The sequence below is a fragment of the Triturus cristatus genome, chromosome 1_2 (assembly GCF_964204655.1).
Source record: "Triturus cristatus chromosome 1_2, aTriCri1.1, whole genome shotgun sequence".
NCBI lineage: Eukaryota > Metazoa > Chordata > Amphibia > Caudata > Salamandridae > Triturus > Triturus cristatus.
In genome coordinates, this window is record NC_140580.1 from 795,671,265 (window position 1) to 795,687,961 (window position 16,697).

A 16,697-nucleotide genomic window follows, 5' to 3' on the forward strand; every position below is an offset into this window, starting at 1 on the left:
CAACTCCCCCAACACCTTTAAATCATTTCTATTATGCCACTTCAGATTTATCACAAATACTTCTTTTATTTAAAACACTTGTTTCCAATTTTTCCTAAAGAGTTATCTCACATCCTAAGAATCACAAAATGCATGCGACAATTTATTTAAAAAAAAAACCACATAGTACAATAAAATTACAACATAACACAATACAAAAATTATAAAAAGAGAGAGAAAAAATTATTTGACAATATACTTTGTCATTCATACAACATATCCTATGGGACATTTAATGACTGGGCCTGGATATACTATTTCTTGCAGTATCTACAGAACCAAGTATTCCCATGGATTATGTCAGTAATGCGTCGACGCATTTCGATGGGTTTTATTAATGTTCCATCTTTTTCAAGACCAAAGTTTTTTCAAGTATCTTTGTACACCTTGTTATATAGCCCCTGTTAAAATCCTGTATAAAACAAAAATATACAAAAGCATTGTGTTTAGAAAACACCCTCATAATCAAAGAAACCTTTTTTATGTCATATTATATTTAGAATAGTTTCATAGAGACATTTATGCCATCACATGTCATGTATCAAGTGCTAGAGAAGTTTCACAGTGTCTTCGTGCAAAATTCATTTGTCAATTTGAATCATTTTCACTGAATGTAAAGAACCCAATTGTTATCTTGCCGTCCCAACATTATACATGTACTACCATTTGCGGCAGACCCAAATATAACGAATATCCACTACACCTCCTCTCCTGATCTTATTATATCTCTCGTTTTTAAAGGACATCTTTCATGTCCTTTCTCTTTAGAATAAGAGATTTTTTGGTATATTTGATCCCTCCATCATCTGCAGGTTCTGTTTGTTCGGATTTCTATTTGCCTATATTTAGTCCTACCGTATTCTGAAAATAAAAACTTGATCCCAATCCCTTTGTTATCTTACAATGCCTGCCTTTTTTGCTGGGATATTATGAACTCTTTTTTATGTTTCTCACCTGATGAGTATAGGTAATATGCCCCTACTGTTGTCTCACACTATTTGTAAACCAATGCGTCACTCCTCCTTTAAAAAGCCGTATTCTCTTTCACCTTAATTAGCCTGAAAGAAGGGAGAATGTACTCACTAAGCTTATTCCTCCATAATTTCGAATTGTTGCTGGGTACTTTTGGTGCATATCCTACCTACGTTTTAGGTTAAGGCCCACTGTTGTCTTGCACGATTTGTAAACCAATGCGTCACTCCCCCTTTAAAATGTCGTATTCTCTTTCACCTTAATTAGCCTGAAAGAAGGGAGAATGTACTCACTAAGCTTATTCCTCCATAATTTCGAATTGTTGCTGGGTACTTTTGGTGCATATCCTACCTACGTTTTAGGTTAAGGCCCACTGTTGTCTCGCACGATTTGTAAACCAATGCGCCACTCCCCCTTTAAAATGTCGTATTCTCTTTCATCTTAATTAGCCTGAAAGAAGGGAGAATGTATTCACTGAGCTTAATCCTCCATAAGTACGAATTGTCACGGGGTACTTTTAGTGCATATCCTACCTCCGTTTTAGGTCAAGGACAAATTCTTCATATGGGCGCTCCCAACCTCATTAGTTAAACGGCTAAGGGGCTGTAAATTCAGTGTCTCCTCTAGCTTGTAGAGTAAATCAGCCAATGGAGAAAGGGGAACACACATAAAGCTTGTTGCACTGAGGGAATTCTAAGTGCCATTCAATGTTTACCCTCTTTGCCTCTCCTTCTCTGAACAATCTCTCCGGTGTCTCACCTTAAAAGCAGCAGAGTGTCGGGCCACAAACATTCTCTCTTTCGTTTGTAGGTCTCAGCGAATCACAGGAGCACGCCAAATTTAAATGGATGTGCGCGTGTTCTGATTGGATCAAAAGTTCACCCTGCTTAATAAATTTACAGCCGTGGTATCCTGCATCGCACTTGTCTTGTGCTGGCTCTACCACTGTTCTTGCCAGAAGTGTTTCTATCCCAAGTATGCTAGGGCAATCTACCTTGTGAATCCCGGAGCTGTTTGAGTTAAAGACATAACGCCGATTTCAATACATAATGTATCACCCTGTTTACTCCTCTATATTGCGCGCTCCTCCGTGTATAGTCCCGAGCTTTTTTAGTTGCGTCTAACACATCAATCTCGACATCACTTCCTTTCCAGATGATCACATTTGTTTGAGTGTGCCTAACTAACTGGAATGTGCCTCACCACCTCAAATCTCGATTCAGTTACATGTAGAGATAAGACGATTATATTTTATATCTCTTTTATCTGGTGTTTAGCTGCATGTAGAGCGCACGGCAGAGCTTGGAATATCGGTTCATTTAAATGTGGGAATAAAGCTGTATTGTTTTATTAGTGGTCTGTTATTTCTGGCACATATCAAAAACTGTTAAAAGTCAAAGGAGTTATCGATGCCATCGAGTAATACTCCTTGGTATAAAAATATTCTTTATATATCTCTAGTGCATTTTTAAAGGTATTAAAATAAAAGGACGTCGTCAGTACCATCGATTCACTACTCTTTAATTAATGGCAATTTTCATCCAATCCTCACATGAATTTAAACCTTTATCTATTGTCTCCAGATAGCACATAAACCACTGTTCACGTTTTTTTCTCAATGTATCCAAATCTCTGCCTCTCCTGCTTATACTGATTTTTTCACGAATGAACCACTTGATTTGGTTACAGTCATGGTTCAATCTTGAAAAATGGCCAGTCAAGGGAGCATTCTCTTTTTTTGTCCTTACTGCTGATTTAAGCTAAAGTAAACGTGTGCGCAGTTCCCTGCTCGTCTCGCCCACGTACCCTAATCCACAGGGACAGGTAAGTAAGTATATTACATTTTTACTTTGACAGTTATTCAGGGTCCTTGATGTCAGTGTTTTACCATTGAATACCATACTTTTGGCTTCTATACAATTGGGACATATGGCACAAGTTCCACATCTGTAGTTGCCTAACGCCTTCTGCCTGTCTAATGTAGTCTGATTCTTAGATTCAGTTTTATATGTTTTCACCAGGCAATTGCGGATTGTCTTATTGCGTCTAAAAGGAAATAGTGTTTTTTTCTAGTTGTGTTTCTGATCCTTAATTTAAGATCTTCCAGTTTCTGTTAACAATATTTTTGATTTTATTACTCATGTCAGAGAAATGACTGACAAACACAATTCTTTCCAACCCTTTATTCTTTTTCTCTCTAGTACTATCTATTAATTGGTCCCGATCGTAGAATCGTGCTGTCTTAAAGGAATGTTTAATACGTTTCCTAGGATACCCCCTAGCTTTTAGTTTTCCCTCCAGAGTTTCTGAATGATGATAAAAATCTCTTAAAGTTGTACAATTACAGAGCAATCTTAAAAATTCCCCGAAGGGAATGTCATCTTTTTGTGATTTAAGGTGATTGCTCCCGTATTGTAGTAATGTGTTTTTACCTGTGTGCTTAGTAAATAGCTCCACATGTAACACATCCTCAACATTTTTTATTCTACTGTCTAAAAAATCAACACTTGTGGTACTGGAATGAGCAGTGAATCCCGGGTTCTCATCTCCTAAATTTAACCATTCCAGGAACAGCTGCAGGTCACTGCTGGCACCATTCCATATGAAAATAATATCATCTATGAAACGGTGCCAGCAAGTGACATTTTCATACTATGGTGCCATCTCATTGTAAATGTGCGTTTGTTCAAAATTGCTGACATAAAGGCTGGCCAGACTGGGGGCACAGGTGGCCCCCATGCTGGTCCCCTTTGTTTGTTTGTACAGCTTGTCCTTACACAGAAAAACATTATTCCTTAGGACCATTCTCCCACAAGCCATGATAAAATCTTTATTGACCCCTTTCAAATCTTCATTGTCAAGGATTGATGAAACCACCCTAATGGTGTCATCTTGAGGGAAGTTATTATACAGGGCCTCAATGTCCAAGGTGAGCAAGAGCCGGGTCACCCTGTTGAAGCCCTGTCCCTCGAAGATAGAAATGGTGTGGGCAGTGTCCTTTAGATAGGACCTCTGTTTCTGGACCAATGGTTTTAGAAAAAAGTCGGCATATTTACTGAGCTGCTCCAAGAGTGACCCCAGGCTACTGACAATTGGTCGCATTGGAGGATTTAGCACATCTTTGTGTATCTTAGGTAGACCGTAGATAGCTGAATAACGGGAAGCATGTTCAAAATAAATTTGTACTCATTCTCACAGATCCACCCCTCTTCCTTACCTCTATTTAATATCTGAGTTACCTCTTTTTTAAGTTCATCAATTCCGGAGAAACTAATTTGTCTATAATGATTTTCTACATTGAGGAGTTTTCTCATTCTGTTTTCATAGTCAGAGGTATCTAAAACCACTACCCCCCGCCTTTGTCGGCGGGCTTGATAGTGATGTGATCGCATTCTTGAAGTGACCTCAGAGCTTTCCTAGATTGTTATTATGGGGTATGTGATTATTTTCTCTTAGGCTCTTATTTTCTCTTAGGCTCTTAATTTCTATTTCATCTATTTTTTTAAATAGTTCGACATTTTTGTCTACCTGACCTAAAGTTGATTTAGGTGTAAGTCCTGTTACGTTAGGTGTAGGCTTGTATACTCTATCCTCAAAAACCTATTCAATCTTATCTTCCTAAAAAAAACTTTTAAATCTTTTTCCAGTTCAAATGTATTGGGGGGAGCTATTGGTGCAAAACTCAAACCTTTCCTTAAAACCTCCTGCTCATCACTGGTCAAAACTTTCTGCGATAGATTGATGATGGGAAAGTCATCCATATCCAATAACGTTGATAATCTTGGCCCTAAAAAAGGCTCATGCTCATAAGTAGGTGCTGCTCTGCTTTCCTTATGAGCGCGAGCCTTTTTTAGGCGTACAACAGAATCGGGGGCAGAGAGGTTACAGGAATTATAACAGAGAAGAACCAGTAAGGAACCATCCACCTCAAAACTACTCAGCCCAAGATTATCTCTACTACCGCTATTGATGGACTGGCTGCCAGGGTAATGAGTTTGTAACCGCCGCTAAACCCAGATGTCCTTACATGCTATGGCCATGCTGGACCCACTTTTTCACCCTTTTAGTCCCCGGGTCCAGGACCAATTTAAAATTCCTGTCATGCTAATGATGCCTCTTCACGCTTCCTCTCTCACTTTCACCACCTACCATTTCCGTCTCTACCAGTTGTAACAAGCGCTCAATCCATTTTATCACAGGGCCTTTTGACTTATTTTTATTTCCCTTCTTTTTACTTTCTCTTTTAATTAATGTTTCCAGACTAGTGTGTGCTTGCTTCGTTTCAACCTTTAACCTCTGAGGTCTTTTTTTTATTTCCTCTCTGCAAATCCTTAATGGGTGCCCCTGGAGTTCTTCTGCTCCTACCTTGCCCTGGTTAATCTCCCCTGTCTCCTCTTGCTCTGGCCTCTTCAGGCATAATTGGGCAGTCATTGTTAGAGTTATCCTTGTTTATGCCTGAAGGGCATTTTTAATACTTTGCTCAGTACCTACCACTAACATATTCTTCTACAATCCCCTAGGAAATACAAATAATAACCCAATTTCAATAGATTTTACCAATTTGGCATATGACCAGCATTTTTTAATGAAATACAAAGATCTTGCTGTACAAGAATTGGCATAGGCCTTTCTGCATTAACACTTCCTGACACAATGTTGTACATGATAGGATGTAACACAAGCACCTACAGACCCTGTGGCGCGGGAGGGGGGTTCCAAAGCCTTCAGGGGCCCCCAATCCTTTTGGGAGGCCCTATTCTGCAAAAGTCGGTGAATATCTGTGAAATATGAGAGACTTATGGGCTCCCTCATCACATTCTGCAGTGGTCTCCCATGATTTTGTGTTACGTCACTGCATACATGATTGGATTTCAACAAGGTATTGTGTTAAACAACAACATTTTAAAATGTTTCATAATGTAATGCAATAGCCAGATGTCAAGAACTGCATCTAGAGCACTTTAAATAATTATGATTTGAGCATTAATCAAATATTCTGCTAAAATACTAACCTGATAAAGTTTGTGTTGCCTGCACTACTGCATCGTTACCACAGGAACGTTTAACATACAACATGACATATTAGACATGACATACATTGTATTTCTAACACAATTCAGGTATGCCATGTGCCAGAACATATCACTGGACTACCAATTGCACTTACCGTCACAATATACCACACAAACATTTTGCACGAGTACTGATTAGAGAGGTCACATTTCACACAACCGAAGCAGGACAGCTATGTCATGTAATTGGCAATTGCTTTGATCTGCACAGTACTTTTGACTAGCAAACAACACACATCATCCAATCATAACACATTAGACAGAACAACCCATACACATCAATTCATCACACAGGTTAAATACACCAATAGTCTATGCCACTATGTGCACTTCAGGATCTTAATCTCCGCATTTACAGACAGTTAAACAATCCGGCCCCCAAAAAAATATTTGAATAAAACTTTTACACACAATACAAAAAGTAACCAGAACAAAATACCTGAAAAAGAACAGGAGATTCAGGGGCTCATTTAGAGTCTGGTGGACAGCCAGGTCTGCTGTGGACTCCCAGCCTTATTTAGAGATCCTCAGGCAGGCGAGATCTCTGTACCATGTTTGATTCACATTCCCTGAGGGACCGCCTTCTAAGGTTCAGGGCCCTTGTGTAATAATCTCTTGAACCAGGACATATCTGCCCATTGCCTCTGCCACCTTCCGCACCGTCCTACACCTACACTCAGCTCCACATAGACTCCTCACTTACATTTATGTATAGTTCAGGACAGACAGTAAATGCGAGATTTAATACCCCTCAACTTGCAAAGTTGCCCACAACAAAAGGGGCTGCACAGTAATTCCTCATTCTGTGGGGATAAATTTATATTAATATTAACTTTACATATGTACATAGTACACCTGAACCTGTGAGAGTTTGAGAGCATCACATAGAATAGTATTTACACAGTAGGAGACAACTGAGTAAGAAACAATATAAGATACATAGGACCTGATTATGAGGCAGTCATTTTTTTCTGACCTAGCCTTGGCTCCTGTTTATGCATGGGTCGGAATTATGAGTCCTGTGTTATTTCATGCATTCAATAATTATCGAATGCATTAGGTACCTCAACCTTTGTTACATTTATTTTTGGAAGGTCAAACCTGCTGAAATTTCGCATGGGATATAGGTGCTATTTATTGCACCCAATAAATGACGAACCCCATGGAATTGTTATTTACCAGGTGCGATACATAGCAACTATACTTGTAATCAGGTCCTTAGATTCCTATTTAGAGTATAGTTGGTAGGAGTCTCCACATTTATGACGGAGTATCCTGTCCACCAAACTCTAACAAAGCCCTTAATATTTAAAAAACATGGAAAAAGTCTGAAAATAGGCTTGTGAAAATAATGTGGATACAGATTATGTTCGGGACAGTAACTGGCTGAATAAGTGAGTTGTATGTGTTTCCTGAAGGCCTTAATAGGTGTAAGCATTTTTAGCTTAGGTGATACGTTCCATATGGCAGTGGACAGCTACTGAGAATTGTTTCAGAGCAGTGGAGGTCTAAATTCAAGAAACTCCAGAAGAAATGAACTCTAACTTAAGCCTCGTCCTGTTAACTTGTAGTAGCTGGATGTATGTGCAAGGATACCGTTCAGAGATGCTATTCACAGTCACCTAGTATTCCTGGGCATAAATTCACTTTTTACTACAATTGGGGCCTTAGCAGAATGGGGAAATCACAAGTTCCGTGGTGTAGTAGCACCAAAAATATACACTAGTGATCCCTGCCGGATGTATGATGCAACAACAAATGCCTTTACCAAGCATGCCCTTATGACGTGCTTTCTACAACGCAACTACCAGTACAGGGCACATCACATGTCACTAACATGAATGTGCAAAGAAATACCTTATAAGTACCTTTACCATGGATAACATTACCATGCATACCTTTACAAAAATATATTTTAAATACATATTGCTATTACTGAAAATCATATATGATAACGTTTGAACATTAATGCACAGGTATACAATAAATATTACCGTTCTATAAATAAATATATCATATACTTAGCTGTATACTTATCTAATAATGCATTGTAAAGACTAGTGTGGTAAGTGCATATACCTATAATGCATGGTACTGGCATGTGTGGTAAAGACTTATGCATGGTAGTGACATGCATGGTTAAGACTTATGCATGTTAATGACTGCGAGGTAAAGGCATTGCGTGGTCAAGACTGTGTTGTAATGGTAGTTTCCCATCTTTTCCAGCAAACTCTGATTGTTTCCCTCAGTATCCTGTCTACCTTAGAAATCTCTGAAACATGTGCAAGGCATCTGGGTTTAGGACAGAGTTACCAAGTCATGCTTATGTCATATTATGTGCAATAAATCATTTTAGTTAACGGGCAACAGTAGTTTCACCTTGAAAGTTACCTGCAGGTTTATTTGTGATAGAGTGTATGACAAGTCAAATAGGTTTGATTACATGGTCACCTGTCACAGACTATTTTGTTTATTTCTTGACTGTTATATTATATTGTGACCATATGAAAAGTTAGGAAATGTACATTTCTCTTTGGAGCTCTTCATTATTGTTGATTAATCCAGTTGAATGGCAGCTATCACATTCAGTGACTGTTTTAGTCCCCAGTGTGTTTTTGTATTGTGATACTCTACAGGGCTGCCATCAGATTATGTCAGTCACGCTGTCTGAGTACATGCCACTCCTGACACAGGACTACATTAAGGACTGGTTACGTTTAGAAATGATGCTTCATCACATTCTGTCAAATCAATGCATGCATTGTTTTCCCGGAGACCGAGAACACCTAAAATTCCCAGAGCAGAGAAATCTTGTAAACAGGTAATGGCACTAGAGATTCTATATTAACTTGCTTTCCTTTCATCATTGCTCCCTTTATGATATGAAACAGAATGTTTTGATAACCTCTGGATTATTTTACAAAAATAAAAGTAACCCCAAGGCCACACACTGTAGCAGCCTTTTTCCCTTTACAGCATGTGCAATAACCACCTAAGTTAATTCACTGGTATTAAATTCTGTGACCTGTAGGTTACTCAGTTTTATCGCTGCAGCAGACACTCAACAACTGGAGCTATCTCAGTTGTGTTGAAGCCTTCATCCTTCAGTTATTACACCTGCACCTCTCACAGCTTTTTTTGGCAGCTTTTTAGAATTTCTGAGTCTTTTCCACACAAAATTCAGCTTGGATGTATTGGTCCTAAAGTACACATATTTTTTATTGTTCTTAAATTAGTCCTCCATCACAATGACACCCTAAAGCACAAGTCTTCCCTAATAATTCTCCCCACAGACACTCTATAATACCAGCGGCCACCTCCCTTCCACTTCAGGTCACACATTTTTGGTTGAAACACTGGCAGCCTGAGGCCAAGATTTGCTCAAAACCAGGCATCGCATAGCATATTCAAAAAGAGTCACAAACATATGATATAAAAATGCACATGGTAGGGCACATTTAGTAATATTTCACGCAACATGGTTCAGCAGGACAACTTGCTGCACTGCGCTGCGTGACAGGGAGAGAGCAGAAATTCTCCATATTTACATAGATATTGAGCATTTCTTCTCTCTGCTTCCGCTGGTACCCTGTGTGCTGACTAGCGCCAATGAAGGTACCAGTGCACCATAGTGAAAGGGTGACTGCACTAAGGGCAGGGCTGTGTTTGTGCAGGAAGAGACATTTTCCTGCACCAAAAGAATCTTTATTGGGATGATTGTACCCTGGATGGAATTGGCGCTCACTATTTGCAGTGAGTATTTGGTAGCTCAATTAACATTATAGGTGCCCAGGGAGGAGGTAATCATCCAACACTTCACCATTCAGATCAACAGATCTGTACAAAATTTGAATCAAGCCCTGGCACACATTGCAATGATTATAACAAGTCAATAACTTAAGTTTCAAGGCAAATACATAGAGAATATGAATAATTTAATGATTTTCTTGTTGTGACTCCAGCCAACACGTGTTTCGTCGTTCGGGACAAGACACCCGCGACTTCCTCAGGGCTGGAAAACATATATAAAAAACAGAGTATAAGCCCAAAGCATTCGGGCATCAGTAGTACAGTCTTTGTCAAGTGAAATATATGTGGTCCCAACTATGCCCATCAAGCCACATCATATATCCCTAAAGAACGTGCAAATGCATCCAGCATAGGACAGTGAAATCAATTTATCGTTTGCCAAAAACATTTTAAATCATCATATTAATATATCAATCAATTGATGGTGCCTAACATGCCAAGCCAACCAATATTGATGGCCACCCTAAGAACAGAAAGGGTGGACCAATGATAGGTTTTGGGGAATGGGAAAGAATAGTCATGCAACTAATAATCACCATTCAAGTGACATCCCATATGCATATTGTATGAGGATCTGCTTACTGTGAGAACCCAGGCCTACCTTCAAGTAAATGAAACAGTTTTAGGTGCCTAAAAATAAAATAGAAATCTATAGGGTGTACGTCCTGTTAAAATCGCATCCATATAGATACCATCCATAAGGTAAAGAACATACCTTCTGACTGGTTATAATTCCATCCCAGCCTTACTATAGATGGGCAAGTTGCATGTATTCCACGAAAAAAGGCTTAATACAGCATATATCTGTAAGAACATAACAAAGTCCTATTTAGAATAGTGGGGCATAACTCTCCTAAATGTAATTATTAGCACAAAGCATAGTGTGCATGCTTTGTGAAGAACATTTCCAATCATTACACCAACAGACGCATCCATTAAGTTATCCATTTATAGTTATCTGCCATGATAAATTCTGGTTCCATTGCTACAAACATTTAGTGAAGGTGAGTATATTTCAATAGAAAAGTTCAAACCGTGACCATTTGTATGGTTCAAACAGTTACCAAGCTCAAAAGCCATTGGATATAAAGAAGTCCCAGTATATGAGAAATAGCCATGGGAACACACTTAACGGGTTCCCAAGTACACCAACTCTGTGCACGAGTGACCAGCGAAATCACAAAAGACCCGTGTGCTCAATAACAAGCTTACCAACGATGCACGATGTGACTTAAATCTCGTGCTGGTGTAAGGGCTGCGTATTAGATGAGCCCGCATCGCGGTAATAGTAAAAAATTACAGAAATTCATGATCCCTATTTAAAAGTAACCACGTCCATATTTAAATTCAGAGTGCGCAGGCAAGTCCATACCTGTATTTAGCAGCGTTAGAGCTTAAGTCCGATCCCCGGCACCTCAGTTTGGCCGCAATGTTCTGCCGGTAACCGGAAGTGCCTCTCTTAATGTTTGAGAGACCAAAATACTAGCGCGTGAAGGGCGGCAACAGCGATAACGATGTCAGCCGCCATCTTGAGTAGCTCACTAAATTTATGTGACCTATGTGGCTGCTCTCCGTCATCCGTATCCTTCTTATGTTATATCTATATGTGCCAAATCACCCCAACGAAATTTAACTTATGTGTGCAAAAGACTTTATATCTTCAAACCACATCTATTCATTACTTTTATAAATTTGTCATCATATTTAATTTTTTGATTAGTGCGGCTAACGGAGTCAGCAGTATCGATTCTGGCCGCCAACTTGAATCGGTAACCCAGTCTCAATAGTAACTTAGGTTGAATAGCAGCCGCGGCCCGTGGAGGGAGTTCCGTGGGGTGGTAAGGTGGGGCGGGGGAGGGGAAGGGTGGGGGGTTCTAAAAACCGGAATATGGATAATTGCAGGTAGGTAAACAATCAAATAAATAAAACGAGTTTCGTAGCGCGCGCTGCATCGCATTTTGCGATGCAGCACGCACTACGAAATTCGTTTTATTTATTTAATTGTCTACTTACCTGTAATTATCCATATTCCGGTTTTTAGAACCCCCCACCCTGCCCCGCCTTACCACCCCACGGAACTCCCTCCACGGGCCGCGGCTGTTGAATAGAAATATTAATCTGCAGCAATACATATACGTCGGTTATCTTCACCAAAAAAAATTTAGATCATCAAATTCGAGGCTATAGACTCGAACATTTGGCTCTCCACAGGATTAGTTATTAATGTCTAGAATTATCAAAATCAAAGTGCACAATTGTAGTTAAACGAGTTGGTTCATGCGCTGCCTGTTTGTGGGGTGAGATATCTAATCAGGGTATTATTTACCCCGTTTGCATCACAAGTCTTACAATCCTGGATAATACCAGTAAAAATCGTTAAATGGAGGAAAAGAGAAAAGTGGATCAGTATCTCTAAAAATGCATATAAGAAGTCCGTCGATATTTGGGTGGATATTTTGTGGAAGTGAAAAAACTTTAGTTCAGGAATATATTTAAAGCACGTCTATCATGAGTACATTATTGTTTGGCTCTATGTCACACCCCATCGAGATTTGTATGATATACAGTATGATCCACAATAAATCACTACAGTTTGAAAAGCCCTAACAAACAGTACTTCTTGTGCATTCCAGAATAATACAAAGATCATTGTATCCTAAGTACTTGAGATTAGTTAAGTGACATATGCATGTTACAGTCATATGGCAATTGACAGTCCTGGTTTTTTACAACACTCTCAGTATAATAGGTATGTTCCTAGCCATGTTAAGAAACGGGAGTCATTCTAGATGTAATAAAGATGCATTGTGAAATTCATGTATTATGTTCATACTGTGACTAGCTATCTATATGTCACTGTTTCTGAGTCCTGGGTCATAAGTGTTCAGTCACCTAGGAAATAGTGTAATTCATGATCTGTGTTCATCCCGTGTTCGACCGCTTGAAGCTTCATAATCAACAAAGCCTCCCTGTGTCTTAAGTATAGTTCCTTATTGCCACCCCTCGGGTCCATGTTGACCTGATCAATTCCACAAAATGAAAGCGTTTTGTGTGTCCCCTGAGCGTGGCATTCATTGATGTGTGTCGCAGTAGCATATCTGGTGTCATTGTGTTTAATGGCCCTCAGGTGCTCGTATATTCTCTCCTTAAGGGCCCTGATCGTGCTTCCTATATAGAAGCTACCACATTCGCATTTGATCATATATATCACATAGCGGCTGTTACAGTTACTCATTTGTCTGATTTCGTATTGTTTACCTAAGTGACTACGGAAGACTTTGGTGTTATTCATTGCTAAGGGGCAAATTTTGCATCCACCACATTTGTAGAACCCCATGCATCTTTGTGTTAGCCAATTTGTTCTTTGAATCTGTTTGGGATAGCTAGGACTAATCCACGCTTTGAAATTCTTACCTCGTCTGTATGTAATCAGAGGTTGATTTGTAACATACTTAGTCAGTGATTTGTCATTACTCAATATCCCCCAATGTTTTTTCATGCTATTTCTAAGGGCTATTGCTACCTCATTGTAGTTTGTTATCAGTCTGACTTGTGGGAAGGTTTCGCCTTTAACGGGCTTGTCTTTTAGAGTGTCCTCTCTCTTTGTTCTTATAATCTTTTGTTCAGCCATGTTGATTGTCTGTGTGTTTTACCCTCTAGCTTGAAATCTTTGCTTCATGTTATTTTTGCATGTAATGAAGTCGCTGTTCTTACTGCAATTTCTCCTTGCCCTAGTTAGTTCACCATATGGTATAGATTTAATTTGGTGTTTCGGGTGTGAGCTACTCGCATGCAATACCGAATTACATGACGTGGGTTTACAGTAAAGTGTATCTAGTTGTCCTCTATAAAGAGCGTCAAATCCAGAAACTCTATTTCTGATGTACTCAGATTATGTGTAAGGTGGATACCCATATCGTTTGAGTTGAGGTGTTCACAAAATTTCATCAGATTCACCATGGAACCCAACCAGATCATGATGCAATCATCGATGTAGCTCCCCCAGTAGATGATGGATTCTTTCGAAGAGGTGAATCTGATGAAATTTTGTGAACACCTCAACCCAATTTCTTTATTGCGGTTTTAAGGTTCACGGCACATAGTAAAACAGTACTATTTTACAAACAATTCCGAATAAGAAGCCTCACAGTCTCTGTCCAGCAGCAGTTAGTCCAATTAGGGTTCCCTTTGAAGTGTGTACCGAACCAGCAATAAGCATGAACACTGTCATTAACAATCATATGAACTTGTAACTGAACATCCCCCCTCCCACCCTCACCCCACCCCCCTCACCGGGCCCACCCACCTAGAGGTTAATCTAACAACATCTCAATCAGGGGTATCCTCCCGTCGCTCCCCCTGCCTGGGGGATTCAATCCCCATTTGACTAACATCTGTCAACACTGTCTATGTAGAATTTGGGGAGCTCCTCCCTATCTCCTGGATCATTAGCCCCCATCCCTGCAATACTTCCGGGAGTTTGGCATCCCTCCTAGTGCGGCGTATATGCAGCTCCTCCGCTAATGCCCATTCCTGCAGGTCCGTCTTCCAGTTCGCAACCAGCGGCCCACTCTGCAGCCAGTGGATTGCTATTCGCCGCCTAGCTATCACAAGTCGCAACACCAGGAACTACCTGCTGGTTTCACGTTTAGGGTCCCGGGGAATCAGTCCAAGGAGACAAGTACGCAGCTCTAGGGCAACTCTCCATCCTGTTATTCAGTGCAGGTCCTCTAGGATAGCTGTCCAGTATATCTGGATCATCGGACACGACCAAACCATGTGTGGGAAATCTGCCTGTGCATAGTGGCATCTGGGGCACCTGTCATGCTCCTCCGTCTGACCTATACTAAAGCATTTAGGCAGAGTTTTGTCCCTGCGCAATGTATGTCAGCACAGGTGCAAAGTACTTTCTACCCCTGTAAAAACCCACCCCTGTCCCGTGCATCCAGCACTGCCTAGTGTAGTGGTCAGAATGTATATGGTATGTATATGGTGCTTATACTATGTATCTTGAAATTCCTGGTGCAAGTTGCTTTTTATGTATACAAGCATATTATGATATGCATTCTTGCGGGAGTAATATGGCCTGTATTTATAGTAAAAACATGGTGGTGATATTGTTGTCACTATTGCAGGCTTACACACAGTAGAACAGACTCGCGCGCTTGCGAGCACATCAAGAAATGACATCGTTCAGACTGCACGTTGCTTCGCGCTGCACACGTACAGCGTGGCAGTCATTAGGGTGCGGTTCGGGTGTGGCAGCCTATAAAAGCCACACCCGAGCTTCCAGAAGGTGCTTGGCCTTCCGTCTGCAGTCGCATCAACAGCAATTCTACTTACCTGAGTTCCGGATTCCTGTTCTCCAACGTCTACATTCATCTTCATGAATCTTCGCGGATACCTGAAAAAGAAAGAGAAAGCTAAGTGACCTTTTAAATTCTTCTATGCATAAGGCGCCCACCGCAAGACAGCAACAGTAGAAGGCGCGCACAAGAAGGACACATTTTTGGACACTCTTTTTGTGATACGAAAAGACAATTTAGACAGGGCTGAAAATTCTTAGAAAGAAAACAAGCATTGCTAAATCTATGTTATTAGAATTTGTGTGTGTATTTATTTTGTATGTAACAGAATAGAACCTTAGAGAGATGGAGTAGGGGAACAACGAAGCATGATAGAAGGTGTGTAAGTTAAAAGTGTGCAACGATAACCATAGAATAAGCACCTTATGAATATAAGAATTGAAAGAGTAATATGCAAAATCTTTTTTCCATTCAGAAGAAGTAATCAGCAACACTTGACGAACACATTCCCAAGACTCCACTGGTGAAACAAGTTACGACGACTTCTTCCATCTTCCTACACGATCCAGGACGCTAGGAACATCCCTGTAGAATCGCAGGTAGGGCAATTTACATTTTTTAATAAACCATACCTGAATGTAATTTTAGGGAGTATAGAAGAACAATACGAAACACAGGATAAATTCCTTACAAGATTTCTTGTTGCCTCGCAGGTCGACAACAGGTATCCAAACAGCGTCCAAATCCTGCCCTCCTCCCTAGTTTCTATTTTGTAGCCACAGTGGTATTCAAATCTTTGGTTATATTCTAGGGCTCTTGGGAGGTTGGCTCATAGCGTCTCTGCGAAACCGCACCAAGCACCTTACAGGTAAGAAGAGACATCTTGCAGGTAAGAGTGATTGGTAACCTGACAGCACCTTGGATCCCTCAAGCTATCAATAGTGTGTAGGCGCTTGGGTGAGAGGTATGTCATGTGGACCATATTGTATTGTATCTGCTTAAATCTATTGGACACCGCCAACTTACGTACACCCTCGTGAATTTTTTCCCACTCCCGTGGTGTGATCTCCTGTGGGCTCACTTCCTGCCATCTACCTTCTATTTTAAGAGGTGCACATTTTCTGTCTTCCCGTAACTCCCGGTACAGGTGAGTGACAAGTTTCCGCCCTCCCGCCATGGCTATCATCTTGACCAGAGAATGCGTGTGTTCCGGGGCTTCCGGGAATGTAGGCCATAGATGTCGTGCTGTTGCCGCTATTTTGGGTTATTGCAAGAATTGCCCCGGTCCCAGCTCAAAAGAGTCCACTGCATCTTGGTATGTTAGGAACCGTTGGTCAGGGTAGAGGTCTGACAACATAAGACACCCTGTCACCTTCCATTTGTCAGTAGACATGACCCGGTCAATATGGGCGAAAGGCGACATCAGCCAAAAGTCTGCCTCCGGGGCAAACGGTCACACCTGTATAAGTCATCGAACCACCCTGGCCCAGATGGCAAC

At 40.5% G+C, this 16,697-nt stretch overlaps 1 long non-coding RNA gene across 1 annotated transcript; it reads right to left on the minus strand.

Annotated features, from left to right (window-relative positions):
* Positions 1-9,282: 9,282 nt before the first annotated feature.
* LOC146868054 (uncharacterized) lies at positions 9,283-11,401 on the minus strand. The gene is made up of 3 exons (XR_014966175.1): positions 11,266-11,401; positions 10,609-10,697; positions 9,283-10,095 (listed from the first exon to the last, which is right to left on the minus strand). It is a non-coding gene; the product is annotated as an uncharacterized LOC146868054 (long non-coding RNA).
* Positions 11,402-16,697: the final 5,296 nt, after the last annotated feature.